Source organism: Narcine bancroftii, chromosome 2, assembly GCF_036971445.1.
Source record: "Narcine bancroftii isolate sNarBan1 chromosome 2, sNarBan1.hap1, whole genome shotgun sequence".
Taxonomy (NCBI): Eukaryota; Metazoa; Chordata; class Chondrichthyes; order Torpediniformes; family Narcinidae; genus Narcine; species Narcine bancroftii.
Genome location: NC_091470.1, coordinates 196,550,244 through 196,577,709, shown reverse-complemented (window position 1 = coordinate 196,577,709; position 27,466 = coordinate 196,550,244). Strand labels below are relative to the sequence as shown.

General features: G+C 45.5%; 1 protein-coding gene across 5 annotated transcripts in view; it reads right to left on the bottom strand.

Moving 5' to 3' along the window:
- LOC138754920 (galactose-3-O-sulfotransferase 2-like) overlaps positions 1-25,164 on the bottom strand; it is a 167,643-nt gene extending 142,479 nt beyond the window's left edge. For 2 of the 5 annotated variants that reach the window (XM_069919936.1, XM_069919942.1), the window contains exons 1-4: positions 24,844-25,164; positions 19,684-19,833; positions 16,388-16,627; positions 5,408-5,569 (exon numbers count right to left, since the gene is read on the bottom strand). The gene's annotated coding sequence lies outside the window, so the exon portion shown is untranslated. Of the gene's footprint in view, positions 1-5,407; positions 5,570-6,767; positions 6,859-16,387; positions 16,628-19,683; positions 19,834-24,843 lie in introns of those variants that run through there. The other 3 variants (XM_069919937.1, XM_069919939.1, XM_069919940.1) reach the window with 3 other exon arrangements.
- Positions 25,165-27,466: the final 2,302 nt, after the last annotated feature.

The window sequence follows — 27,466 nt, the reverse complement described above, 5'->3', positions numbered from 1 at the left end:
AACGTCCTTGTAAATCTTCAAGGGATAAAGTCCCAAACCTGTTGCACCTTTCCCTGCAACTCAATCTTTGATGCCTGGGCAACATCCTAGTATGTCTTCAGAGGTTAAAATCCCGAACCTGTTGAACCTTTCCCTGTTACTCAGTCCCTGACGTCCTGGCAACATCCTAGTAAATCTTCAGGTTATAATTTCCTGAATCTGTTGAACCTTTCCTTGTACCTCAGTCCATGACATCTGCGCAACATTCTAGTAAATGTTCAGGGGATAAAGCCACAAACCAGTTTAACCTTTCCCTTTAGCTCAGTCCCTGTATTCCAGGGGAAATCCAAATTTATCTTCAGGGCATAAATTCCCAAACCTGTTGAACCTTTCCCTGTAGCTCAGTCCCTGACGTCTGGGCAACATCCTAGTTCATCTTCAGGGAATAAATTCCCGAACCTGTTGAACCTTTCCCTGCAACTCAATCCCTGATGCCCAAGCAACGTTCTAGTAAATCTTCAGGGGATAAAATCTCAAACCTATTCAACCTTTCTCCATTACTCAGTACCTGACATCTGGGCAATATCCTAGTGAAGCTTCAGGTGATAAAGTCCCAAACCTGATGAACCTTTCCCTGTAACTCAGTCTCTGACGCCTGGGCAACATCCAAGTAAATCATCAGTGGTTATAAAGTCCAGAACCTGTTGAACATTTCCCTGTAACTCTGTCCCTGATGTCCTGGCAACATCCTAGTAAATCTTCACGTGATATATTCCTGAATCTGTTGAACCTTTCCCTGTAGCTCAGTCCCTGACATCCGGGCAATGTTCTAGTAAACCTTTAGGGGATAAATTCCCGAACTTGTTGAACCTTTCCCTGTAACTCAGTCCCTGACGTCCTGGCAACATCCTAGTAAATCTTTAGGTGATAAATTCCTGAATGTGTTGAACCTTTCCTTGTAACTCAGTACATGACATCCGGGCAAAGTTCTAGTAAATCTTCAAGGGATAAAGTCTCAATCCAGTTGAAACTTACCCCGTAACTCAGTCCCTGTATGCCAGGCGAAATCCTAATTTATCTTCAGGGCATTAATTCCCAGACCTGTTAAACCTTTCCCTGTAACTCAGTCCCTGACGGCTGTTCAAATCCTAATTAATCCTCAGGAGATAAATTCCTCAACCTCTTGAACCTTTCCGTGTAACTCAATCCCTGATGCCCAGGCAACGTTCTAATAAATCTTCAGTGTATAAAGTCCCGAACCTGTTGAACCTTTCTCCGTAACTAAGTCCCTGACATCTGGGCAACATCCTAGTAAATCTTATGGGGATAAAGTCCCAACCCCGATGATCCTTTCCCTGTAACGCAGTCCCTGATGCCCAGACGAAATTCAAATTTATCTTCAGGAGATAAATTCCAAAACCTGTTGCACCTTTCGCTGCAACTCAGTCCCTGATTCCTGGGCCACATCCGAGTACATCTTCAGAGGTTAAAGTCCCGAACCTGATGAACCCTTCTCTGTAGCTATGAACCTTTCCTTGAACATTTCCTGTAACTCGGTTCCTGACGTCTGGGCAAGATGCTATTAAATCTTCAGGTTATAATATCCAGAACCTGTGAAACTTTCTCCGTAACTCAGTCCTTGACATCTCGGCAACATCCTAGTTAATGTTAAGGGGATAATTTCCGGAACCTTTAGAACCTTTCCCCGTAACTCAATGCCTGACGTCCAGGCGAAATCCTAGTTTATCTTCAGGGGATAAATTCCCAAATCTTTTGAAACTTTGCCTGTAACTCAGTCCCTGACATCTGGGCAACATCCTAGTAAATCTTCAGGTGATAAAGTCCCCAACCTGATGAACCTTTCCTTGTAACTCAGTCCCTGACGTCCTGGCAACATCCTAGTAAATGTTCAGTTGATAAATTCCTGAAAGTGTTGAATCTTTCCCAGTACCTCACTCCCTGACATCCGGGCAACATCCTAGTAAATCTTCAGGGGATAAATTCCCGAACCTGTTCAACATTTCCCTGTAACTCAGTCCCTGATGTCCAGGGGAAATCGTAGTTTATCTTCAGGGGATAAATTCCCAAACCTGTTGAACTTTCCCTGTAACTCAGTCGCTGACGTCCGTGTGACATCCTAGTTAATTTTCAGCGGATAAATTCCCAAACCTGTTGTAACTTTCCCTGTAACTCAATCCCTGATGCCCAGGCAACGTTCTAATGAATCTTCAGGGAACAAAGTCCCGAACCTATTGAACCTTTCTCCGTAACTAAGTCCCTGACATCTGGGCAACATCCTGGTAAATTTTCAGGGGATAAAGTCCCAAACCTGATGATCCTTTCCCTGTAACTCAGTCCCTGACGTCCAGGCAAAATCCGAATTTATTTTCAGGGGATAAATTCCGAAAACTGTTGAACGTTTCCCTGCAACTGAGTCCCTAATGCCTGGGCAACATCCTAGTACATCTTCAGAGATTAAAGTCCAGAACCTCTTGAACCTTTCCCTGTAGCTCAGTCCCTGATGTCTGGGCAACATTCTGTTAAATCTTCAGGTGATAATGTCCCGAAACTATTGAACCTTTCCCTGTAACTCAGTCCCTGATGTCCAGGGGAAATCGTAGTTTATCTTCAGGGGATAAATTCCCAAACCTGTTGAACTTTCCCTGTAACTCAGTCACTGACGTCCATGTGACATCCTAGTTAATCTTCAGCGGATAAATTCCCAAACCTGTTGTACCTTTCTCTGTAACTCAATCCCCGACATCTGGGCAACATGTAAGTAAATCTTCAGGGGATAAATTCCTGAACCTGTAGAACCTTTTCCTGTAACTCAGTCCCTGACATCCGGGCAACGTCCTAGTATATCTTCAGGGGATAAAGTCCCAAACCTGTTGAACCTTTCCCTGCAATTCAGTCCCTTATGCCTGGGCAACATCCTAGTACATCTTCAGAGGTTAAAGTCCCGAACCTGTTGAACCATTCCCTGTATCTCAGTCCCTGACGTCCAGGCAACATCCTAGTAAATCTTCTCTGCACTCTTTTCATCTTATTGATATCTTTCCTGTAGTTGGGTGACTAAACACTGTACACAATGCTCCAGATTTGGCCTCGCCAATGTTTTATACCGTAACATCTCAACTCCTGTGTCGATACTTTGATTTATGAAGGCCAATATGTCAAAAGCAAGTTGGAGGACTCTCTTTAGTGTGGATGAACTGCGAGATTTTGGACACAGGACTCTTAATGCTGCTGTACAGGTTGATAGTATTGTTACAAAGGTATATGTTGTCTGTTACAGCGTACAATTTGAAATCTGGTGATGCCAATAAGGAGTTTGCACATTCACCCCAAGGTTGGGTTTCCTCTAAGGGGCTCTGGTTTCCTCCCACTGTTCAAAGTGTATGTGAGTAATTTGGTGGTACGGGCTCGTGGGCCAAAAGGGCCTGTTACTCTGCTGTATAACTAAATGTGTATGTCAAAATTTAAATGAACCATTGGGCTCAAGTCCAAAAGCTGTGAGATAATGTTGCAACCCACTTGGAATATCGTGTTCCATTTTGGTCACCTCACCAGAATGTGGATCTGGACGCTGTAGAGAGAGCGCAAAGGAGACTCACAAGGGCGCATCTTGCGAGGATAGGTCGCGTGAACTTGGTCTTTTCTCCTTGGAGGGACAGAGGACGAGGGGTGTCCTGGTGGAGGTGATGAGAGGCATCGATCATGTGGGTGGCCAGAGGCTTCATCCTAGGGCTGGTGGCTGCCAGCTGTGGTAGTGAATGCGAGCTCAATTTTAACATTGGGGAAGCATTTGGACAGGTACATGGATGGAAGGAGGTTTGGAGGGCCACGGGCTGGGTGCAGGTCAGTGGGATGAGGCCACAACAATAAAATGGTTTGGCATGGACTAAAAGGGCTGAAGGAGCAAGGGGACATAGTTTTTATGTGCTTGGGAGGAGGTGCGGACGGGGTGAGGGCAAGTAAGAATCAAATTCTTCGCACAGAGAATGAATGTACTGTTGGCATCAGTGGTGGAGATGGGAGCAAAAGGATTTTTTTTTAATTGGATAGAGTGGGATCACGAGGGTTGGTGCTCACTCCCACTCCCTCCCCCCCCCCCATGGACCTTCTCCCATACAAAATCCTTAGTAATGGTTTTTGTAGTAATGTTACCCATAATTCCCAGAGATTACTGAATGTAATGGCGACAGTAGTGAGATAAATGACCAGCAAAATTAAAATTACACTTTTAAACTACAATATCATACTACTTTATTCCCCAAAATGTTATCGATCTCAGTTCATAAACACTAATGACCACAATATTGTAGCTAAAACACCCAGAAAATTTGACAAAAGCAGCGACTGTAAAAATCCCGGCAGCAACAAAAACAACAGTGCTTGCTGATTGGCGTGTGTGGATGCAACTGTGTGATTTGAAGCCTCGTTGTCATTGGGTCATAATGACAGTTCTGACCGGAGTGCAGTAGAAGGTTCAAAAAGTAAATGAGCATCTAGTTTTAGCCTTGTAGGGACATTGATACATATCAGCAGGGCTGGCAAAAAAATGCTTCTGTTGCTATAATGAACGACAGGGATATTTTTATAAAAAATTAATAAATTTCTGCTGAAACACTGCTCAGACAATTTATAGACAGTCATTTTGGTGGTCTGATGGTGTCACCCAATGCAATCCGCACCCACCCACCCCCCCACCCCAGTCATGCCAGATACATGGAATTGAGAAAAATGGAGGATTATGCAGTTGGGAAATTCTTAGTGGGTTATTAGGTCAGCTAAACACTCTGGGCCAAAGGGCCTGCTCGCCTGGTCCATGCTGGAGATTTCATTGTTCTGTGACTCACTGTGATGCTCCACACAAGAGCTAGTGGAAGTGCCATTGGCACCAACTCCAGTGCAGCCACGGGCTTCACCCACAGATGAACTCCAGCCTCTCTGTGGGGACCCACAGGAGCTGGCCCAGAATGAGCTCAGATTCAGATTTCTTGTCCGAGTACACACATGACATCACATACAATCCTGAGATTCCTTCATCCTGCAGGCACGGCAGAATTACCACTGTAAACCATCAAACGGAAAAGGCAGGATGTATTCTTAAATTGAATTGTAAGATTTTTAGTGAATTTTGGACTTTACTTAATATTTATGCCCCAAATACAGATGATGAAATATTTATTTCAGATGCACTTTTATGTTTGGGTCAGGCTAATGATAATATTTTAGTTGGTGGTGATTTTAATTGTGTTTTGGAACCTTCAAGGTTAAATGAAAATATTGCTGGCAGATTCATATTTTCACCAAAAATTTCTTGATTTAGACCACAATTTAATTCCAAATTCTACGTTCTGTGAGCATGGTGCCTTTTTAAAGTGTATATGGAGCCTTGGATTTAGCTGACAGAATTTCTTACCACATAACTATGCTGGTCCCAGCACCGATCCCTGCAGCACACCACTAGTCACAGGCCTCCAGTCTGAGAAGCTATTGTCCACGGCCACTCACTGGCTTCTCCCACACAGCCAATGTTTTTGAATATTTTCATATGAGATTTCACATCCAAAGTGCAGAGTACCTATGGATAGATATTAAAATTCTCAAAGATACACTACACTTAAAATCACCAATGCCTGAAGAGGGTGCACAAAATCAGTGAACCGTGGCAGACTCGAAAGGCCAACATGGCCTGTTTCCACTCCGTAAATGGTTATATGGTTATATGGTTTATTAGATAAATCTCCGAAGAAAGTTAAGAAATCCAAGATGGCAGTTCAGGTTCAAGCGTTGATGAAAGATCTTAATTTAGTAGATATTTGGAGACGTCTTAATCCGACAGAGAAAAAATTCTCTTTTTATTCATCTAGACATGAATCGTTTTCAAGAATTGACTTCTTTTAGTATCGGCACATTTACAAGGGAAAATACAACTAGAGGAATATAAAAGTAGGGTGATTTCAGATCATTCTTTATTATATTTTACATATGCAACTTCTGAGAAAATACAAGTGGCCTATTGTTGGAGGTTTAATACAATGTTGTTAAAAAATATGGAAATATTTAAAAAACAAATTAATTTTTTTGAAAGAAAATTCTAATTCTGTTCAAAGTAAGTTTGTATTATGGGATGCTATGAAAGCCTATTTGAGAGGACAAATAATTAGTTATACTTCTAAAATAAAGAAGAATCGATTAAATCAGAGTTTTGAATTAGAGAAACAGATTGATGAGTTAGAAAACGAATTTCAGAAAGATGCTACAGAAGATCAGAAAATAGAATTATCTAGGTTGAAATTGGAATATAATACTTTGCAATCTTATCAATTTGAATGTGTGATTAATAGGACTAAACAACGGTATTATGAATGGGGAGAGAAAGCAAATAAGGTTCTGGCGTGGCAATTAAAGAAAGAACAGATTTTGAGGACTATGAATGCTGTTAGACGGAATTCCTTTATTACTTATAAACCTTGCGAGATTAATGATGAATTTTGTTCATTTTATAAAAAGTTATATACATCTGAAGGAAAACAAGAAACTGGATCAATTTATCTTTTTTTTAATCACAGTTGAATTTATCGATATTAGAGGATGCAGATATGCAGGAGTTAGAAGAACCATTTACTGATTCAGAAATTAAAATGGCTATGCTGGAAATGCCGAAAGGTAAATCGCCTGGTGATGATGGATTTTTGGTTGAATTTTATAAAAATTTTTATGATGATAAACAGTGTTTGGGGATGTATTAAGTCAAGTTGGAGAACATTATGAATTACCTGAGTCTTGTTCTGGTGCTTTAATTACACGTAATTCCAAAAAAAGATAGAGATCCTTTGAAGATATCTTCATATAGACCAATTTCGTTGTTAAATGCAGATTATAAAATAATAGCTAAAATATTAGCGAATAGATTGGCTAAATTTTTACCTAAGTTGATTCATATGGATCAAACAGATGTTTGATTAATAGATTTCGACAATCTTCAGATCATCTGATGGCGATATCCTTAGATGCAGAAAAGGCATTTGATAGAGTTGAATGGAACTTTTTGTTTAAAGTTTTGGAGAAATTCAAGTTTGGTCCTTTTTTTATTGGTTGGATTAGGGCTCTATATAGTAAACCGGGAGCAAGAGTATTGATGAGTGGTTTGATTTTGGAACCCTTTAAGCTGTTCCCCACTGTTCCTTAATTTTCCCCATTGTTCCGCACTGTTGCCCATTTTCCCTAATTTTCACCGCTGCTCCCCATCTGTTCCATATTGTTGCCCAATTTTCCCAATGTTCCCCACTTTTCCCCTCTGTTCCCCACTGTTCACCATTTTACCCACTGTTCCCCTCTGTTCTCCACTGTTCTGCAGTGTTACCCACGATTCCCCATCTGTTCACCTTTCCTCATTGTTCTCCCCTGCTCCCCACTTTTCCCCTCTGTTCCCCACTGTTCAGCAGTGGTCCCCAATGTTCCCCAACTGTTCAACACAAGTTCCCGAGCAGTTCCCCAACATTTCTCCACTGTTCCCCACTGATCCCCACAGTTCTCCATCTGTTCTAAACTGTTTCACACTGTCCTGTCCCTCACCTTTTCCCCACTGTTCCCCACCTGTTCCTCCACATGTTCACCAGCTGTTTCCCACCAGTTACCCACTTGTCACCACTGTTCACCTCATTTCCCAATCTGTTCCCCACTTTTCCCCTCTGTTCCCCCATTCTCCACTGTTCACTATCTGTTTCCCCCTGCTCCCCACTGTTCTCCAGCTGTCCCCCCCGTTCCACACTGTTCCCCACTGTTCTCAACTGTCCCCAGTGTTCTCCACTTTTCCCGCACAGTTCCTCACTGTTCCCCACTGTTCCGCACATACCCATCAGTTCCACACTGTTCCCCATTTCCCCCACTGTTCCGCATTCTTCCCCACTGTTGCCCTTCAGTTCCCTATCTATTTGCAACTGCTCCCCACTGTTCCCCACTGTTTCCCACCATTCCTCATTTTCACCACCTTTCCTCACTGTTCCCCATCTGTTCCTCTCTGTTCCCCACCTGTTTGACATATGTTCCCCAGCAGTTCCCCATCTGTTCAAAACTGTTTCTCACTGTCCCTCACCTGTTCCTCCACATGTTCCCCAGCTGTTTCCCACCAGTTCCCCACTTTTCACCACTGTTCCCCATGGTTCCCCACTGTTCCCCTCATTTCCCCAGTCTGTTCCCCACTGTTGCCCTGTCTCCACAGTTTTCACCACTGTTCCCCACTGCTCCCCACTATTCATCTTTCTCCATTGTTCTCTACTGTTCCTCAGTAATCCCCACTGTTCCCCATTTCTTCCTTCCGTTCCTCAATATTCCCCTCTGTTGCCCACTATACACCAGTGTTCCCTACTGTTCCTCACCTGTCACACACTTTTGACCACTGTTCCCCACGTTCTCCAATGTTCACCTTGTTCCCCACTGATCTCCCCTGTTACCCTCTGTTCCCCACTGTTACTCATTCTTCCCTTCTGTTCCCCACAGTTCATCACTGTTCCCCACTTTTCTCCAGCTGTCCCCGAACTGTTCCCCATTTCTCCCACTTTTCCCTCCTGTTCCACATCTCTTCCCCACTGTTCCCCACAGATCCCAACTGTTACCCACTGTACCCCATGGGTCCCCATTGTTGCCCATCAGATGCTCACTTGTTTCCAATCTGTGCCCCACCTTTCCATACTGTTTCACCATCTGTTCCCCACTGCTCCCCAGAATTACCCACTGCTCCCCACTGTCCTCAACTGTTCCTCATCAGTTCCCCATCTGTTCCCCTCTTTTCTCCACTGTTCTGCAGTGTTTCCAATTGTTACTCATCTGTTCTCCTTTCCTCATTGTTCCTCCCTGCTCCCCAATATTCCCCTCCATTCCCCATTTTTCTGCAGGGTTTCCCACAGTTCCACACTGTTCCCCATCTGTTCCACACTGTTACCCATTTTTTCCAATGTTCCCCACTGTTCACCATTTATCCTTTTGTTCCCCACTGTTTCACACCTGTTCCCCACATTTGTCCACTGTTACCTACTGTTCACCTGTGTTCTGCACTGTTCGTCATCTGTTTCACACTGCTCCCCACTGTTCCCCTCAGTTCCCCACTGTTCCTCATTATTCTTCTCTATTCCCCATTGTTCCCCACAGTTCTTCACTGTTCCCCACTGTGCTCCACTCTTCCAAATTGTTCAGCATTGTTCCCAACTGTTCCCCACAGTTCCCCACTTTTCTTCTCTGTTCCCCCACAGTTCCACAGCTGTTCCACAACTGTTCCCCACATTTGTCCACTGTTACCTACTGTTCATCCCTGTTTTCCACTGTTTGCCATCTGTTCTCCCCTGCTCCCCAATATCCCCCTCAATTCCCCATTTTTCTCCAGGGTTTCCCAAGGTTCCACACAATTCCCCATCTGTTCCGAACTGTTACCCATCTTTCCCAATGTTCCCCACTGTTCGCCATTTATCCTTCTGTTCCCCACTGTTTCACACCTGTTCCCAAATTTTCCCCACAGTTCCCCACTTATCCCCAGCTGTTCCCCAACTATTCCCCACTATTCTCAACTGTCCCCAGTGTTCTCCACCTTTTTCCCACAGTTCCACGATCTTCCCCATCAGTTCCACACTGTTCCCGACTTTATCCCCCTGTTCCCCACCGTTCTGCAGTGTTCACCACTGTTTCCCATCTGTTCACCTTTCCTCATTGTTCTCCACCGCTCCCCACTGTTCCCCACTGTTGAGCAGTGGTCCCAACGATTCCCCACTGTTCCCCACCTGTTCGACACATGTTCCTTAATTTCCCCATCTGTTCTAAACTGTTTCCCGCTGTCCCTCAGCTGTTTCCCACCAGTTCCCCACTTTTCACCACTGTTCCCCATGGTTCCCCACTGTTCCCCTCATTTCCCAATCTGTTCCCCACAGTTCCCCTATTCTCCACAGTTCACTATCTGTTCCCCACTGCTCCCCACTATTCAATTCTGTTCCCCATTGTTCCACAGACATCTCCACTGTTCCCCATCTCTTCCTTCCATTCCTCAATATTCCCCTCTGTTGCCCACTATACACCAGTGTTCCCCAAGTGTTCCTCACCTGTCACACACTTTTGACCACTGTTCCCCACGTTCTCCAATGTTCGCCTTCTGTTCCCCACTGATCTCCCGTTACCCGCTGTTACTCATTCTTCCCCTCTGTTCCCCACTGTCCCCCACAGTTCTTCACTGTTCCACACTGTTCCCCATTTTCCCCACTGTTCGCCATCTGATCACCACTGTTCCCGACTATTCCCCACAGTTCTCCACTGTTCCGCTCTGTTGCCTACTGTTCCCCACAGTGCTACACTGTTCTCCAGCTGTTCCCGAACTGTTTCCTACTGTTCGCCACTACTCTCCACTGTTCCCCTTCGTTTTCCACTGTTCCCCTCTGTTCCCCATTTTTCCCACTGTTCGTCATCTGATCACCATGGTTCCCAACTATTCTGAAGATTTATGGAGGGGTAATGTCCTTGTCAGCTGCAGGCTGGTTTGTGGCTGACAAGTCCGATGCAGGACAGACAGACACGGTTGCAGCGGTTGCAAGGGAAAATTGGTTGGTTGGGGTTGGGTGTTGGGTTTTTCCTCCTTTGTCTTTTGACAGTGAGGTGGGCTCTGTGGTCTTCTTCAAAGGAGGTTGCTGCCCGCCGAACTGTGAGGCGCCAAGATGCACGCTTTGAGGCGATATCAGCCCTCTGGCGATGGTAAATGTGGCAGGCACCAAGAGATTTCTTTAGGCAGTCCTTGTACCTCTTCTTTGGTGCACCTCTGTCTCGGTGGCCAGTGGAGAGCTTGCCATATAACACGATCTTGAGAAGGCGATGGTCCTCCATTCTGGAGAAGTGACCTACCCAGCGCAGTTTGATCTTCAGCAGGGTGGATTCAATGCTGTCGGCCTCTGCCATCTCGAGTACTTCGATGTTGGAGATGAAGTCACTCCAATGAATGTTGAGGATGGAGCGTAGACAACGCAGGTGGAAGCGTTCTAGGAGCCGTATGTGATGCCGGTAAAGGACCCATGATTCGGAGCCGAACAGGAGTGTGGCTATGACAACGGCTCTGTATACGCTAATCTTTGTGAAGTTTTTCAGTTGGTTGTTTTTCCAGACTCTTTTGTATAGTCTTCCAAAGACGCTATTTGCCTTGGCGAGTCTGTTGTCTATCTCGTTGTCGATCCTTGCATCCGATGAAATGGTGAAGCTGAGATAGGTAAACTGGTTGACCGTTTTGAGTTTTGTGTGCCTGATGGAGATGTGGGGGGACTGGTAGTCATGGTGGGGAGTTGGCTGATGGAGGACCTCTGTTTTCTTCAGGCTGACTTCCAGGCCAGACATTTTGGCAGTTTCTGCAAAACAGGACATCAAGCGCTGAAGAGCTGGCTCTGAATTCCGCTCTGTTGCCTACTGTTCCCCACAGTTCTTCACTGTTCTCCACTGTTCTCCAGCTGTTCCTGAACTGTTCCCCTCTGTTTGCCACTGTTCTCCACTGATCCCCAATGTTCTCCAATGTTCCGCAGTGTTCACCACTGTTCCACCTGTGCCTCATGTTTTCTTTCTGTTCCCCAATGCTCCACACTGAACCCCACATTGCTCCTCTGTTACCCACTGTTCCCCCTGTTCTCCACTGTTCCCCATCTGTTCCACACTGCTTCCCACTGTTCCCCACGGTTCTTCACCATTCCCCACATTTCTTCACTGTTTCCCACTGTTCTCTAGCTGTTCCCCCTTGTTTCACACTGTTCCCCACTGTTCCTTAATTTTCCCCACTGTTCCCCATCTGTTCCGCACTGTTGCCCATTTTTCCTAATGTTCCACACTGGTGACCAATTTTACCAATGTTCCCCACTCTTCCCTATCAGTTTGCCATTGTTCCCAATTTTATCCACTGTTCCCCTCTGTTCTCCACTGTTCTGAAGTGTTCCCCATTGTTCCCCACCTGTTCGACACATGTTCCTGAGCAGTTTCCCAACATTTCTCCACTGTTCCCCACTGATCCCCACAGTTCCCCGTCTGTTCTAAATTGTTTCCCACTGTCCCTCACCTTTTCTCCACTGTTCCCCATCTGTTCCTCCACCTATTCCACACTGTTCCCCACCAGTTACCCACTTGTCACCACTGTTCCCCATGGTTCCCCACTCTTCCCCTCATTTCCCAATCTGTTCCCCACTTTTCTCCACAGTTTGCCATCTGTTCTGTTCCCCACTGCTCCCCACTATTCATCTCTGTTCCCCACTGTTCGTCAGTGATCCCCACTGTTCCCCATCTATTCCTTACATTCCTCAATTTTCCCCGCTGTTGCCCACTATACACCACTGTTCCACAACTGTTCCTCACTGTTCCCCACCTGTCACACACTTTTGACCACTGTTCCCCACAGATCCCAACTGTTACCCACGGTACTCCATGGTTCCCTATTGTTCCCCATCAGATGCTCCTCTGTTTTCAATCTGTGCCCCACTTTTCCACACTGTTTCTCACAGTTCTCCACTGTTCACCATCTGTTCCCCACTGCTCCCCAGAACTACTCACTGCTCTCCACTGTCCACAACTGTTCCCCATCAGTTCCCCATCCTGTGCCCCCTACTGTTCCCCTCTTTTCTCCACTGTTCTGCAGTGTTTCCAATTGTTACTCATCTGTTCTCCTTTCCTCATTGTTCCCCCCCTACTCCACAATATTCCCCTCCATTCCCTATTTTTCTGCAGGGTTTCCCACAGTTCCATACTGTTCCCCACCTGCTCCGCACTGTTACCCATTTTTCCCAATGTTCCCCACTGTTCGCCATTTATCCTTCTGTTCCCCACTGTTTCACAGCTGTTCCCCAACTGTTCTCCATCTGTTACCCACATATGTTCACTATTACCTACTGTTCACCCCTGTTCTGCACTGTTCGCCATCTGTTTCACACTGCTCCCCACTGTTCCCCAGTTGTTCCGCAACTATTCCCCAACTGTTCCCCACCTGTTACCCACCTGCTACCCACATTATTCCACTATTACCTTCTGTTCACCCCTTTTCTTCACTGTTCACCATCTGTTCCCCCCTGCTCCCCAATATTCCCCTCCATTCCCCATTTTTCTGCAGTGTTTTCCTCGGTTCCGCACTGTTACCCATTTTTCCTAATGTTCCCCACTGTTTGCCATTTATCCTTCTGTTCCCCACTGTTTCACACCTGTTCCTGACTTTTCCCCACAGTTCCCCACTGATCCCCAACTTTTCCCCAACTGTTCACCACCTATTACCCACATTTGTCCACTGTTACCTTCTGTTCCCCTTTGTTGCTCATTATTCCCTACTGTACCCCACTCTTCCCCAGTGTTCAGTATTGTTCCCCATGGTTCCCCACTGTTCCCCTCATTTCCCAATCTGTTCCCCCATACTCCACAGTTTGCTATCTGTTCCTCACTGCTTCCCAATATTTGTCTCTGTACCCCACTGTTCCTCAGTAATCCTCACTGTTCCCCATCTCTTCCTTTAGTTCCTCAATATTCCCCTCTGTTGCCCACTATACACCACTGTTCCCCACATTCTCCAATGTTCACCTTCTGTTCCCCACTGCTCTCCCCTGTTCCCCACTGATACTCATTCTTCCCCTCTGTTCCCCAAGGTCCCTCACACTTCACTATTCCCCACTTTTCTCCAGCTGTTTCTGAACTTTTCCCCACTGTTCCCCACAGATCCCAACTATTATCCACTCTACCCCATGTTTCCCATTGTTGCCCATCAGATGCTCCACTGTTCATCATCTGTTCCCCACTGCTCCCCTGAATTACCCACTAATCCCCACTATCCTCAACTCTTCCCCAGTGTTCCCCACTGTTCCCCACAGTGACTCAATGTTCCCCACTGTTCACACTATTTTCCATTGTTCCTATGCAGTTCCCCAACTGTTCCCCACCAATCCCTACTGTTTCCAAGAAGTTTAACACTTGTTACCCATGGTTCACCACTGTTCCCCCTTATTAATTCTTGTCTATACTATCTATATTTTCCTCTAAGTACAGATACATTCACGTATGCACATTGTATCTATTCACTCTTATACCTCTTTACCCACATACATATCAATCGTGATCATTTTTACTCTCATTACCCGTCTTCATCCCTCAGTCTATTTTTGTAATTGTTCTGCAAATTTTCGTGCTTCTTCTGGATCCGAGAATAGTCTGTTTTGTTGTCCTGGAATAAATATTTTCAATACCGCTGGATGCTTTAGTATAAATTTATACCCTTTCTTCCATAAAATCGCCTTTGCTGTATTGAACTCCTTTCTCTTCTTTAGGAGTTCAAAACTTATATCTGGATAAATGAAGATTTTTTGCCCTTTATACTCCAGTGGTTTGTTGCCCTCTCTTACTTTTTCCATTGTTTTCTCCAGTACCTTTTCTCTTGTAGTATATCTTAGGAATTTTACTAAAATAGATCTTGGTTTTTGTTGTGGTTGTGGTTTAGAGGCCAATGCTCTATGTGCCCTTTCTATTTCCATTTCTTGCTGTAGTTCTGGACATCCTAGGGTCTTAGGGATCCAATCTTTTATAAACTCCCTCATATTCTTGCCTTCTTCATCTTCCTTAAGGCCCACTATCTTTATGTTATTTCTTCTGTTATAATTTTCCATTATATCTATTTTTTGAGCTAACAGTTCTTGTGTCTCTATCGCTTTTTTATTAGATTCCTCCAATTTCTTTTTTAAGTCTTCTACCTCCATTTCTGCTGCTACTGCCCGCTCTTCCATCTTGTCCATTTTCTTTCCCATTTCTGTTAAGGTCATATCTATTTTATTCATTTTCTCTTCTGTGTTGTTTATTCTTCTTCTTAAATCATTAAATTCTTGTGCTTGCCATTCTTTAAATGACTCTATGTATTCTTTAATAAGAGAAAGTAATTCCTTTATCTTGCCTTTCCCTTCTTCTTCTATTTCACTGTACTCTTCCTCTTCCTCTTCTTCTTCCTCTGGGTTGGCCATCTGTTGTTTCTTTGTTGCCCTTTTCTTCTCTTCTTTCTTGTTTCCATTGTCTTCTGTGTTCTCTTCTTGCTGCAGGTGTTCTGCAGCTGTCGTTGCCGGCTGTGGAGATCGACTCCCCAGCTGGTCCCCCCTCCCGTCGGTGTGTTTTTTTTCATGCGCATCGCACATGCGCGAGGAGTCGCGCATGCGTGGTTGCGCACTTTTACTCGGCTCAGCGAGCCATTTTTGTAGTCCACTATCTACCGACCTGAGGGAGCGGGTTTCTCTCTCCACCGCAGGCCTCTTCGAACAGGTAAGGCCTTCTCCTTCTTCCTCCGTTGTCTTCTCTTCCTCTCTTCTTACCGTTGCTTTCGATTTTTCTTTTTTTGTCGCCATCTTCTTTCCACCTTTATACTCACTTTTCTTTAACTTTTATTTCTGTGCCTTTGTGTTTTCCTTTGTTTTTCCCGACTTTTCTGGAGAGGGCTGGAGTTCACCGTCCGGCCACTACTCCATCATGTGACTCCTCCTACCATTCTTAATTTTTTTAATGTAATCCTATATGTTATTCATGTTATAAAATCTTAAATAAAGTTTAAAGAAAAAGAATAGTTTGGCTATTATATTACATTTGGTTATAACATGTTTATGTTACATTTTGTGAAGAAGGAATTTGAAGTCGTTTTTGTTTTGAATTTGAAGTTGTTTTGTTGGTTCAGAAGGCAGAAAAATGCTATTGATAGTGTTAAAGTGTTTACATTTAAACATAAAGATATAAAGTTTATTTCTGGTGAAAGGAGGGATGTCATGATAATGAATATGCATGATATGTATTAATCTGACTGGAAGTCAGATGGTAGGCACTGGAGGTAGAAGGGCGCGAAATGGTGGAATAATGGAAGCAGGAAAATAAAGACATGGAGATATTCAACTGGTAAAGCATGTGGTGATGGTATTATTAATTTCACATTTTGGGCCACAAATGTGGCAAGCATCTCAGCCTCTGTCCGTTGCAGTAGCCTGGATCTCCCAGCAGCCGCCCATTTCAATTTCCCCACCCCGCGCCCTTGCTAATGTGTCTGTCTGTTGTCTCATGCACTGACAGACTGCGACCACGCGCAAATCTTCCACCTCGTCTTCCATTCGGGCTCCCTCCAACTGGATGGCATTGTCTTCTCTGGTGTCCACTAAATCCTCCATCATCGCTTTCCCCCCAGCTCCCTCTTTCATTCTCTTCTCTCCATCTCCTTTCGCAGAGCCAAAATCAATTCTCACCTCTCCCCTTATCACATGCAATTAACAACTTTCAGCTGTTGGTCTGGACCCCTCCCCTCCCCTGGCCAGTCTACAGTCTTTATTCAGACGCCTTCCTGTTCTTTGCTTATCATTTGAGGAAGGGCTGAGGCCCGAAGCCATTAATATATCCTTACCTCCCGTGGACCCTGGGTGATCGGCTGGGTCCCTCCAGTACTTCTGGGTGGTTTTAATAGATCTCCACAAAGCTCACAGACACCAGAGCTTAAATCCACCTGTTGGGGCAGATCTCGGAGCTTCGCCGGAATGATCGGTCCACTCTAATAAGTTGGGATTGCTCTGGAGAATCAGAAATCCTTGCTGTCTGATACTGTGGATTTTCAATGGGTTGCTGTGCAACAGAGTATATCAATATGCTTTTGGGAGATAAATTGGAAAAGGTTTGTGAGAGTAGGTTATATCCAAACACTTAAAAATATATCTTATTTCAAATACTGGAGTTCTGCTAATGCTAGACATGTCGGGGCCTCAGAGCTTTTGCAAGAGCTTTGGAGAGTGCCCAAGAGACTTCACTAATGGATTATTGTTTACAAAAGGCAACAGATGAAAGATCTTGTGGGAGTTGCCTTCTGTCTGGAGTAGAGCTTGCTGTTCTAAGAGGGTCATGTGGTTTTTCAAGCAGAAAGAGTCATACAAGTTTTCTCTCTAAGAGAGAGAGAGATATCACTTCTTCAGTGTTACAACCAGCAGAAGCAGCTGGAACTAGAACAGGACAAGCTGGCAAACTTGTGGAAACCCCATTTGGGAAGATGGTCTGGTTCATACAAGAGGAGAGGACTAATGTTTCACTTGGAATAAGAGAAACAGAAAGGAACCCTGTGGTGGCCTGAAAGAAAGAGGTTATCATCTGGAGAACCCTGAAGGGGGCACGTTTCGACAGCAAGACACTGGAGTGGTTGATGGAAGTACATCAGTTGTGGATGTCCCAGAACAACAAATCTCTCTCTGAAAACCGACAAAAATCTTCCTGAGCGGTAACCGTTTACTTTTCAAGCCCCAAAGCCTGGTGAACTTTATAAATGTTAATTTCTGTGCACAATATAAGAATTGCCTGCAACCAGTGAACTTGGAGGAATGAAAAGTGAAATTGGACTGTGAACCAAAGAACTTTTCTGAACTTACACACACATTATACACACGTGCGCTTCAAATTAGAAGGGGGGTAAGTTAGGTTCGTTAAGTTAAAGTGTGATTCTGTTTGCACGTTTAAAGATAATTAAAAGCAACTTTTGTCTTAGTGAATATCTATTGCTGCAGGGTTTTGGGGTCCTCTGGGCTCATATCAGTTGCCCTCATTAACGCTGTTTTGTCTGTTCCACAGGGGGATACTGGAATGACAAGAATAACGGTAAATACTGTTGTTCATCGAATGGATCATATTTCAATTCATAATTTGATTCATTGGGAAGGAGTTATGGAGAGGAAGACAGTCTGCACTGCAAATACCTCCTCTAATCAGATCCAAAACCCCCTTCATTCCCCGGATCATCGACTCCTTTTGACGAATCTCACTGTGCTAGTGGAGTGAATTTCCTGCCCGGTTACGGTGGCCAGAAGGATGAACTTGGGCTTTGGAGGTAGTGCAGAGGAGGTAGATTCCAGGGATACGGGGGGGGGGGGGGGGGGGGAGGGTGATTAGGGTGTGCAGAAAGATGGAGTCATCTGGGACTGGAATTTAGAAGCATGAGAGGGGATCTTATAGAAACGTATAAAATTCTGAAAAGCATAGAGGTGTCCTATGGGTGGTGGTGACCAGGACTAGGGGACAAGGCCTTAGGATTCAGGGGAGTAGATTTAGGAGGGAGATGAGGAGTAACTGCTTTTCCCAGCGGGGGTTGAATCTGTGGAATTTGCTGCCCATTGAAGCAGTGGAGGCAACCTCAGTAAATAGATTTAAGACAAGGTTGGATAAATGGAAGGGGGATCACATTGAATGGCAGAGTCGACTCAACAAGTCAGATGGCCAACTCCTGCTCCTATTGCTTATCCCCAGTGAGCAGACAATTAATCCAGAGACAGTACTAACAGACAAGAGCTTCAAGTGATGGCCCCACCAGGGAACCAATGGAACTGGAATTCATAACATGGAAGGATACTGGATGGCACAGGGTTAACGGTACTTAACAGTTTGGAAGAACAGAGGGACTTTGATAGAGGTATTTAAGATTCATAATTAGATAATTAAATAGAGTTGATCTGGAGAGGTTTTTTTTCCATTGAGAGTAGGAGAGATTGAAACAAAAGGTCATCAGTTAAGAATTAAGGGGCAAAAGTTTAAAAGTAACACAAGGGGGAACCTCTTCACTCAGAGAGTGGTGGCTACATGGAATGAGCTTCCGGGAGAAGTAGTGGTGGCAGGGTCCATTTTGTCATTTAAGGAAAAATTGGATAGGTATATGGATGGGAGGGGAATGGAGGGTTATGGGCAGGATGCAGGTAGGTGGGACTAGAGGACAGTTGGGTGCAGACTAGAAGGGCCATAATGGCCTGTTTCTGTGCTGTAAATGTTATATGGTTATATGATCTGTCTACTTTGATGGGTCGGAATTGCTCTGGAGAAACTGAAACACTCGCTCTCTGATTCTCTGGATTCCCAGTGGATTCTTGCCATCATTAACACTGTTCTGTCTGTTCCACAGGGAGATATGGCAAACATATCCCAAAGATATGGGAGGGTGGCCAGGGGAGAAGGAGGAGGGAAGCAGAGGTGGGGGATGACAAACAGTAAATGATTTTGTTCCATAGAATTTATCACATCTTAATTCAAAATTTGATTTATTGGGGAAGGATTTACGGAGATGACCACAGTCTGCAATGACAACCCCTCCTCTTTAACCCAAACCCCCTCCACTCCCCAGACCACCAACTCTTAACTATGTTTCAGCATGGGAGAAGATTGATCATTTACATGGATCATTTTCTGGGCTAGTGATCCAGAGATTGTTCTAATCATCTAGAGATTGGAGTGATCTGTCTGGAGAACCAGAAACGCTCTGCGTCTGATACTGTGGATTCCCAGTGTGTTCTCAACATGGTTAACATGGACATACGCTCACGGCCTGACAAACAGTAAATGATTTAGTTTATAGAACTGATCGCATTTCAATTCGACATTTGATCTATTGGGGAAGGATTTGTGGAGATGAACAAAGTCTGTAGTGAGAACCCCCCCTTCTCTCTAACCCAAACCCCGTCCACTCCCCAGACCACCGATTCCTGAACACAGGTCCAGCCGTGATAGGGGAGTGAATTTCCCGACCAGTTACTCTGATGGTGCCGTGGACCAGTTACCGAGCTAGTGATCCAGACATTATTCTAATCGTCTAGAAATTGGAATGAACCACCAGGAACCACAGGAGATTGTCTTCAGATCATAATTAGTTAGGTCAAAAAAATCTCCACTTGAACCCACCTGTTGGACCATCCAGAGGAGATCACGGAGATTCCCTAGAAGGATCTGTCTGCTTTGATGGGTCGGAATTGCTCTGGAGAAACTGAAACACTCGCAGTCTGATTCTGTCGATTCCCATTTGGTTCTTTTCCATCATGAACATGGCTCTGTCTGTTCCAAAGGGGGAAATGGATTTGGCATGAAGAATGGTAGTTAAACGGGTGGTGAGAATTTACCGAGTCGGACAAGTGTTTCCTGAGCTATTCTGACCTCGTTCCAAAGTGGGGGGTGGGTTCTGCTACACAGGGCGAAATAGAAATGGTGCCAGGGATGGTAAATAGCAAAGTAGAACATTGTGGCAGAGGAACAGGCCCTTTGGCCCTTCTAATCTGTGCTGAACTATGACTCTGCGTCGTCCCACTGACCTGCACCCGGTCCGTAGCCCTCTATACTCCTCCCGTCTGTGCACTCATCCAAATTCTTCTTAAACGTTAAAACTGAGCACACAGTCACAACCTCAGCTCGTTCCCTACCCCCACCACCTTCTGCGTAAAGAGGATCCTCCTAAACCTTTCCCCATTCACCCATGTCCTCTGGTTTGTACCCTCAATGGAAAAAGCCAATTTGCTCTATAATTTTCCTCATAATTTTAAATCCCTCTATCAAATCTCCCCTCATTCTTCTACGCTCCAGGGAGTAAAGTCTTAACCTTTCTCTGTAATTCAGTTCCTGAAATCCCGGCAACATCTGAGTAAATCTTCTCTTTCAATCTTCCTGTAGTTAGCAGAGTAAATCTGCACAGTGCTCCAAATTTGGACTCATCAATGTCTTATACAACTTTATGTCTGAGAATAGATTCAGGATTCCTTTTATTGTCATGTAATAGAACAGGTGTAATATTACATGAAATAGACTTAAGTCTGCCATAATCCAGATAAAGATTGACCATCAGGAGCGTTACAAGCCCAGAGGACCCCAAACCCCAGCAGCAATAGATATTCAAGTGGTTACTTAAACAAAAGTTACTTTTAACTATCTTTAAACATGAAAATAGAATCAAACTTTAACTTATCATTATTGACTTACTTAACCTAACTTAACCCCCTTATAATTCTAAGCACACATGTGTATAATGTGTATAAGTTCAGAAAAGTTCTTTGATTCACAGTCCAATCTCATTTTTCACTCCTCCATATTCACTGGCTGCAGGCAATTCTTATACTGTGCACCAAATTTAACATTTATGAAGTTCACCAGGCTTTGGTGCTTGAAAGGTAAATAGTTACCACTCAGGAAGGTTCTTGTCACTTTTCAGAGAGAGATTTGTTGTTCACTGGACACCCACAACTGATCCCTTGCAACCAGCCACTTCAGTGTCTTGCCAAAGAAACATGCCCCATCAGGGTTTTCCCAGATGATAACCTCTTTCTTTCAAGCCACCAGAGTTCCTTTTCTGTTTTACTTAGTCCAAGTGAAACATTAGGCAGCCATTCTTCTCCTCTTGAATGGACCACAAGGGCTTTGACCAGGCTGAACTAAGCACTCACAACCAGTCTTCCAAATGGGGTTTTCCACAAGCTTACCAGTTTGTCCTGTTCCAGTCCCAGCTGCTGCTACTGTCTGTAACATTGTAGAACTGATCTCTCTGAGAGAAAACCTGTTTGACTCTCTCTGCTTACAAAACCACATGACCCTCTTAGCAAGAGCAAGTTCTCCTCAGACAGAATGTAGCTCCAACAAGTTCTTTCACCTGTTGCCTTTTACTAAACAACAATCCATTAGTGAATTCTCTTGGGCACTCTCCAAGGCTCTAGCACCAACCTGTCTAGCATGGGCTAGACAGTATTTTAAATAAGATCTGTTATATAGAGAATTTAGGTTAAAAAGACTTAAGTTAAAATGTGATGATTAATCATAAACAGGGAAGCCAGAACGGACAGGGAGTTTACTAGCAGTCAAGGACAAAAGGATCTGCTGAATATGTTTTTTTAAACCTATCTTTTCATGGTCATAGTGAGAGACATGCAGGAGACAAAGGATTGATAAGAAGGGTGAGAAACAGAATTTAGTGTATGTAGAGTTCACAGCGTACGTAACGAACGTGATAATTAAAAATGCAGTTATACTTAGAATGCTTTTGTAATACTAACCAATTAAAACAGTATTAATAAGAAGGGGAAGGGCAAACAATAAGGGTATAAAAATCAATGCACTGTATGTATCGGGGCTTAACTGGTGAGAAACCAGTTGAGTCCAACTCTGCAGACTTGTAAATAAAGCTTGTCGTGTCATCAGTTTTAAAGAGACTCATGTGTGAGAAGTTTTATTTCTGACAAGATCTGTTTTAAAGTATTTGCATGTGACCTACTCTAACAAACATATCTACATACAATACAAACACAACAAAATCTGTCACAGGAGGAATTTCCCATCCAGCTTTACTGTCAGAGAGAAGCAAGAGTACCTCCAGAGTCAGAGTCTGGATTCGCCTCCAGAGCACCCCCCCCCCCCCCCCCCCACCCATCCAGCCTGAGCTTCAGATCTGAACCTTCGGCCAGGAAGCCCTCAGTGCCCTCTCACATCCCGGTTCCGACACCTGGTTCCTCACCACCGCCCCCCCACCCCCCCGCCAGTTCTCAAGCAGTCTGACGGAAGTTCCTCGACCGCAGTCGCCAGCAGCCTGAGCTGGTTCCTCACCTCGAGTCCCTTGCTGGTCTGCCACCGTGATCACCAACCCATACTTCTCAAACGGGGTGGGGGGGGAATGGTCTCCCCGTTTCCTACAACCCCTCGAGGCTGCCTCCAAATGCAGGCGCCACCTTCTTAGACCCAGGCCCTGTGGGTTGTTTAAAGCCTGTTGGGAAGAGGATGGCGGTTGGACCCCCGTGTCTCCGTTCCTCGTTCTTCCTGGGTCAGACACCAGCAGCAGCGGGCGCAGGGCCGCCAACTTATAAAACTACTGTGAATCCAAGAGGTTTTAAGACTGGCCTGGGTTGACTCACAGGCCAGTCTTGCCTGAAGAGCTGAGGTTGCATCTGCTGCCAAGGAAAGTGTCCAAGGAAACGTACACTTGTTGACTGCAGGAAGCTAGCTCCTTTTATGAGACCCTGGTGAGACCTCATGTGGAGGATTGTGAGCAGATATGGGATCCTCATTTAACAAAGGATGTGCTGACGATGCATAGGAGGTTCAGAATTGAAGGGTTATTGTATGAGGAGTGTTTGACAGCTCTTGGCCTGTACTCATTGAAATTTGGGAGAATGGTGGGGGGGTGGTCTCATTGAAACATTTCGACCGTTGAAAGGCGTGGACAGAGTAGACATAGAAAGGTTGTTTTCCCACGGTGGAAGAGGGCACAAATTCAGGATGAAAGGGCGTTCGCTCAGAACAGAGATGTGGAGAAATTTCTTCAGCTGGCGGTGGGGGGGGGGGGGGGGTGAATCTGTGGAATTTGTTGGTTGTGGAGGCAGAGAATGACGGGTTCTTAATGAACCTGGGCAACAAAGGTTTAGGGGAGAATGGGTCAGCTCATGGAGGGGGGGAGACTTGATGGGCTGAACAGCCTATTTCTGCTCCTGTGCCTTTCGGAATTTAACCCGCTGAGGTGACGGATTCATTTACTGAGGTGCCCTGGATCTGCATCACAATAATAATGACGGAAGTGTCGGTAAGCCACGTTCGCTCCCTTGCCGTGGGCTTGCACGCTGCTCGGGAACAACGGCTCATCTTCCGACTGGGCATCCTCCAACCGGATGCCAATAATATCGACTCCTCAGGCTTTCTTTAATCACTCTCTCTCCCCCCACCCCCCGTCGCCTTCCCTCTCACATCAAACAAACACCCCCCCCCCCCCCCCCCCCATCCCTTGCCAGGTCTGAATAAAAAGGGCACGACTGCTCATCCCCAGATCCCAGATCCAAGGATGTTCTCCCCGTGTCTGCGTGGTGTTTCTCCAGGCACCCCAGTTTCCTCCCACCCTCCAAAATCGTTCGAAGCTTGTAGGTTCATTGGGTGCAGTTGGGCGGCATGGGTTTAAATGACCAGAACCAACTTCTACCGTGTGGTAAATTTGAAAAAAAACCACTATGGGCGTTTCTGTTCCCAGCCTTTCAGGAATCTCCTGTTTTTGTTTTCAGATTAACGTGCTTCATGCCACTTCACGCTGGCTCCCAAAGATTAGCTCTGGAATTGCTTGCAAGGCCACACAAGTTCCATCAAGACCAACACGGCCTGAACTGACCTGGAGTCAAGAACCTTAGATGAAGATCGAATGCACCGTGGCTCTATTCAATTTGACCCGCCTTACAATCCAAAAGCGGTGGTGGAAACCTTCATGATTACGACCTGCCTTTTAGTGATGCTTGAAATGCAAAACACAGAACTTTGGAGGAGAGGATGAAGTGGTGGGGATGGGCGGGGGAAAGAAACCTCAGACAATTCGCTTTTAAATTGTTTTTGGGAGATCTTTAAGCATCAGGGGCAGTTCAACGAAGACTCCATGACAGCTTCACGCATTACGATCAAACATTAGATTTTGGGTTTATATGAAATTATGTCGGGTTAAAGAGCCTTTCATTTTCCTTGGCTCCAAGAAGAACTATCAAACACTAGAGCACATAAAACCGGCCATTCGGCTCCCCAGTTGGTGCCTACCATCATCTCCTACATCCCACTGACCTGCTCCCATTCCATAACCCTCCAGGCCTCTCCCATCCATGTACCTATCCAATTTATTCTTAAAACATGATCCAGCCCATATTCACCATGTCAGATGGAAGCTCATTCCACACTCCCACCACTCTGAGTAAAAAAACTTCCCCCCTAAACCTTTCCCCTTAAAACTATGACCTCCTGTATTTATCTCCCCCAATCTAAAGGGGAAAAGTCGACTCGCATCCACTCTGAAAATGCCTCTCATAATCTTGCAAACCTCAATCAATCTCCCCTCGTTCTTCTCTCTAAGGAATTAAGTTCCAACCTCTTTAATCTTTCCCCGTAACTCATCCTCTTGAAGACAACATCCTAGTAAATCTTCTCTGCCCTCTTTCAATCTTATTGATATCCTTCCTGTAGCTGGGTGCCGACGTGTGACCCCACCTTCAGAGAACAAAGTATCTATTCCCAGATATCTCTGTTCCTCCGCACTCCTCAGTGTCCCATCATTTATTGTGCATGCCCTACCTGGTTTGCCCTTCCAAAATCCACCTCCTCACATTTGTCTCCATTAAACTCCATCTGCACCCTCTGCATGCTTTGAAAATCTTCCTCGCTGTCCATGACACCCCTATCTTCGTGCCACCAGCAAACCTGCTGATCCAGTTCACCACGTCATCACCCAGATCACTGATGTTGATGACAAACACTGATCCCTGAGGCCCACCACTGGCCACAGGGCTCCAGTTCTGCGAAGTGGCCATCCACTAACTACCCTGCTTTCTCCCACACAGCCTATTTCAAATCCAGTTTGGCAACCTCTCCACGGACACCTAGTGTCTGAACTTTCTGAGCTAACCTGGGGAAAAACTACAAAATTCGTTAAACACGACATGGACCTATCTCATAGCCTCTGAAATTATCCAATTATCCCCGCCTCCACCACCAGGCATTCTATGCTCTCTCTGTGTGAAGAACTCACCTCTTACATTCCCCCTCCCCCCCAAGTATTCCTGAGCAATTTAAAGTCTGCACAAAAGTCTGCAGACACTGTGAGCGTTGTTTAAAAAAACACTGAAATCCCCGGGGTGGGGGGACACCGTCTACGCGATCAATGCCTCTCATCATCCTCCGTGGCTTCACAGTGAAAAGATCAGGTTCATTCAACCTATCCCTGCGTGGCCTGCTCTCCCAATCCAAGCAAATGGCCTCGGGCAAGGAGGCATCCACACCCTTCTTGTGCTGACATGACCAGAGCTGAATACCATCTTCCAAGGTTTGAGATTAGCTGCAAGATTGCAACTGAATGTTGCATTTCTGGGGGATAAGACACCAGGGATTCATCTAATGTTGCTTCCATTGCAATGTAGTTACACTTTTGAAGCAGTAAAAAATATTTCTATCACGCCTGACGCAATTGTGGCTTTTCAGAGTTATTTTCAGTGCTCCCAGTGTATTCGTGATATTTTCAGGATGCTTAGCGCACGCTCAGCCAGTAAATTCAGTGCCTGCAACATTAAAGGACTGCGACTGAGAGTTCAAGTCGAGGTCTGCAGATGCTGGGGTCAAGGGTGGAGTAACTCTGCAGGTCCTGCAACATCTGTAGGGAGTGAAGGGTAACCAACGTTCCGGGCCTCGGCTCAGGCCCTCATGGCGACAACGGCGGAGGGACAGCTCCATTCATGAATCAGAATGGTGACAACAGCACCCCCTATTGGTCACCCAGCAGCAGGACAGCTCCATTCATGGATAAGAATAGTGACAACAGCTCCCCCTCCCCCCAATTAGTCACTTCGTGGTGGGACAGCTCCATTCAAGAATCAGAAAGGTGACAACAGTGCCCCCTAATGGCCACTCAGCAGTGGTTCATGGATCCGAATGCAGACAACAGTGCCCTTTAATGGTCACTCAGCAGTGGTTCATGGATTCGAATGCAGACAACAGTGCCCCTAATGGTCACTCAGCAGTGGTTCATGGATCCGAATACTGACAACAGCACCTCCCAGCGGCGGGACAACTCCATTCAAGGATAATAGTGACAATACCCCCACCACCACCATTGCTCACTCAATGGTGGGACAGCTCCATTCATTGATCATAATAGTGACAACAGCGCCCCCTCCCCACCGTGGTGGGACAGCTCCATTGATGAATTAGATTGGTGAAAACAGTGCCCCCTATTAGTCAGACAAGAATTGCTAGAAGTCTGACAGCATCCCTGGGTTGGAATAGTCAATGCATCAGGTCAGGACCCCTTTAAAAGGGAGATGCAGAAGGAGAGAGGAGCTGGGGAAGGGTCCATGAGGTGATGGGGTATTGGGCGAAGGAGGAGAGAGTGGGAGGAAAGGTTAGAGAGCACGGGTAAAAAAAATGACCGTGCAGGATTAGGGAAAGGGAGAGAAACTTTTACATCTAGTAGGGCCGAACTGGCCTGTTCTGTGCTGTAAGTGGTTACATGGTTACTCTTTGCAGACGATGCTGCTTTAGTTGCCCATTCAGAACCAGCTCTTCAGAGCTTGACATCCTGTTTTGCGGAAACTGCCAAACTGTTTGGCCTGGAAGTCAGCCTGAAGAAAACTGAGGTCCTCCATCAGCCAGCTCCCCACCATGACTACCAGCCACCCCCCCCAACATCTCCATCGGGCACACAAAACTCAAAACGGTCAACCAGTTTACCTATCTCGGCTGCACCATTTCAACGGATGCAAGGATCGACAACGAGATAGACAACAGACTCGCCAAGGCAAATAGCGTCTTTGGAAGACTACACAAAAGTCTGGAAAAACAACCAACTGAAAAACCTCACAAAGATTAGCAAATACAGAGCCGTTGTCATACCCACACTCCTGTTCAGGTCCGAATCATGGGTCCTCTACCGGCATCACCTACGGATCCTAGAACGCTTCCACCTGCGTTGTCTCCGCTCCATCCTCAACATTCATTGGAGCAACTTCATCTCCAACATCGAAGAACTCGAGATGGCAGAGTCCGACAGCATTAAATCCACACTGCTGAAGATCCAACTGCGCTGGGTAGGTCACATCTCCAGAATGGAGGACCATCACCTTCCCAAGATCGTGTTATATGGTGAGCTCTCCACTGGCCACCGTGACAGAGGTGCACCAAAGAAGAGGTACAAGGACTGCCTAAA